Consider the following 2,916-nt stretch of genomic DNA (forward strand, 5'->3'; position numbering starts at 1 on the left):
TGTTTTTAAGAGACCTCTCTTTTCATGGTCTCTGACTGCAATCTTATCTTCTGTATCTGAGAGCCTGTCTTTGCATTCTTTTATCCTGTTGCGTACACTTTCAATAGAGTGTTTAATCTCCTGGATATCTGTTTGAATCTGTTTTATGGATTCCATTTCTTTCCTATGTTGGGCGTTTATTTTTTCCATTTCTTTCTTATGCTGAGCCTTCATGGCTTCTATCATGGTCCTGAGCTCATCTATTTTTTTGTCAGTTTCTGCTCTAGAGTCTCGAATCACGACTTCCATTTTGCTCACTATCTCTATGGTTATCTGGGAAATTATTTCTGTTTTGAATTTTTCTAGAGCCTGATTGATCTGTTTTGTTACTTCCTGTGCTTTGAGTTCAGGGTGTCCTGGTGGTTCACTATCGGCCTTTTCATCCTCATTTGCCCTACTGTTTGCCATTGGTGAACTGGAAGTGTGTCCTTGTGTCTTGCTTAAGTGTTTTCTCATTTTAATTTTTGTTGGACTGTCCTTGGTTTAATCTCTGGATTATCACCCAAATCTTCCTGATATAGTTGCACCCTAGCTTCTGTGTCTCTAACGACCCACAGACATTCTCATCTTCATAACATCAGAGAAAACAGCTCATCAAATCAATGGCAATGCTTTACCCCAACTGATACAATCAGCAACACATTAAGATCAAGCACAACTTGGACACTGACCACCTGTGGTAGTCACTAGTCTATCACCCTTAAATCATTTGAATTAAATTGAAATCAATTTAATTCCAGTCCAGAACAGTCCAGAATATGTCTGAAGTGAACAAACTTTTCAATATAGTATATTTACCATTTAATGGCTCAGACAGACCGAGGATGCAAGACCCCTGATCTCAGTTAGCTGATGGCTGAACCCCCTGATGCTGACTGACCTCGGGCTGCAAGGCCCAGATTGAGTTCCCCATCCTTCTGAATGGTTGAACTCTGCACAGCTAACTTCCCGGTGCTTGGGCGATGGCTGCTGGGTCGGGAGCAGGCGTGGTTCTCCTTCCAGCGGTGGATCGGGCCGGGCCTACCTCCCGGCGCTTGAGCTATGGCGGCTGGGTCGGGAGCAGGCGTGGTTCTCTAGCCCTTACTTCTAATGTGTAGCTATTTATGCTCCCTAATTGAAAGCCTGTTAAGCAGAGTCCTGTATCCTAACAAATGCTGAACTCTTATCTTCCTTGAATCAGTGATGCTGCCTCAAACTTCTGCTCAAGTTCTTTGTTTGTTGCCTGGACTCTGCTGCTGGTGTCTCTACTTCTTAGTCACTACTTATAAACAACATATGCTAAGACTATCACACTCATGTCTCACTTCCTTTTGCTCTATGCTCTTGATCTCAGAAGTCCTTACTTTGGTTTCTCTGATTCCTAGGCTTAAAAAAAAAATCCAGCTTTTCTAATTGTTCTTGGTGAAGTAGTCTGACAGTAATCCACTAGATCTGGGAGAACTAATTTATCATATTATTCCTAATTTATCTGTACTTGATACTTGATGTTTTTCACATAATAATCATGTAATCATTTAAATTTGATTCTTACCAATATCTAATGGCTGAGATATATTCTGTAAATAGAGCAAAGTTTTAGAATTTTACTGGGGTTTTGTTGGTATTAGTGATGGGGAAGAATTGAAATACTCCAAATTTAGTTATCTTTGACTGACAGGATTCTAAACCATCCTGTTTCTTTTCTTTCATCCCTATTTATCAAAGGGTGCTTTCTTTGTTCACTTTTCCCCTGACTACAAGCTGTGTTCCAAAGACTACACCTTTAAATCATGCCTGTCCCCTTTAAGTTGTGCTCACTTGAAGCCTGCCCCTTTTCTCATGTGTGCTCTGATCTGCTGGGACACATTTAGACTTGGGCTCTTTCTGGCAGTAGTTTTAGACCAAACTTCTAGTATCTCTATTCTGTCTTCCCTGTAGTATATTTCCATCTGCATTCACCCTACATCACCTTGTTGTGGGATGGGGCTGGGTGGTTATGTGAGAGAATGTGCTAAGATTTGGTGATTTTTCTAATATTATTTGAGGTTTCAAAATTCTCTTCAAATAACACTGAGAATGTTATTTCTGTAAAGATTTGCCTTTTCTGTCTTGTTTTGCATTGTTTTGCAATAAAATAGTGGGAGACAAATAATTAGGTTGCCACAGTGTTTTCTATGTGGAACTTCATTCTTAAAGGATTAATAGATTTTAATGTTTGAAGTTATTTCATGTTTTATCCAGGGCTTTTAGAGTATAATTTTAATGTACTTTGCTTTTTACTTTTGGGACTGTCTAATCTTTTAGTCTAAGTGCTAACCCTCTGAAGTTAATTTATTTTCTCCTTCACTGCTTTAATTTTTTTTTTCACTTTGTCTTTGTTGCTATGCAGTTTTACTGATGTGCAATTGATGTGATGTGTATGGATGTTCATTTTTTTCTTGCTTGGATTGACTTTGTTCAATCAATAGACTGATATAACATATCAACGTAGATAAAATATTAGTAATTTTATAAATTTCCTCTGCTCCCTTCTGTTCTTTCCTCTAGAACTATCAAATATATGTTAAATTATATTAATTCAAAGCTGGGTGTGGTGGCGCATGCCTATAATCCCAGCACTGGGGAGGCTGAAGCAGGAGGATCGCTGTGAGTTGAGACCAGCCTGGGCTACATAGTGAGTTCCAGGTCAGTCTCAACTACATAGTGAGACCCTGTCTCAAAAATCAAAAAAACAAAAACAAATTATATTAATTCAGCAAGGCATGGTGGTATGCACATATGTTCTTGCCAACACTTTGACAGGCAGAGGCAGGAGGATTCCAAATTTGAGTCTCACCTGGGCAACTTAAGATAACCCATTTTAAATAAATAGATAAAAAGGGGGGTGGGCCAGGGATT

This window comes from Fukomys damarensis, unplaced genomic scaffold, assembly GCF_012274545.1.
Source record: "Fukomys damarensis isolate Sample0158 unplaced genomic scaffold, DMR_v1.0_HiC HiC_scaffold_13, whole genome shotgun sequence".
In the NCBI taxonomy this organism is placed as follows: Eukaryota; Metazoa; Chordata; class Mammalia; order Rodentia; family Bathyergidae; genus Fukomys; species Fukomys damarensis.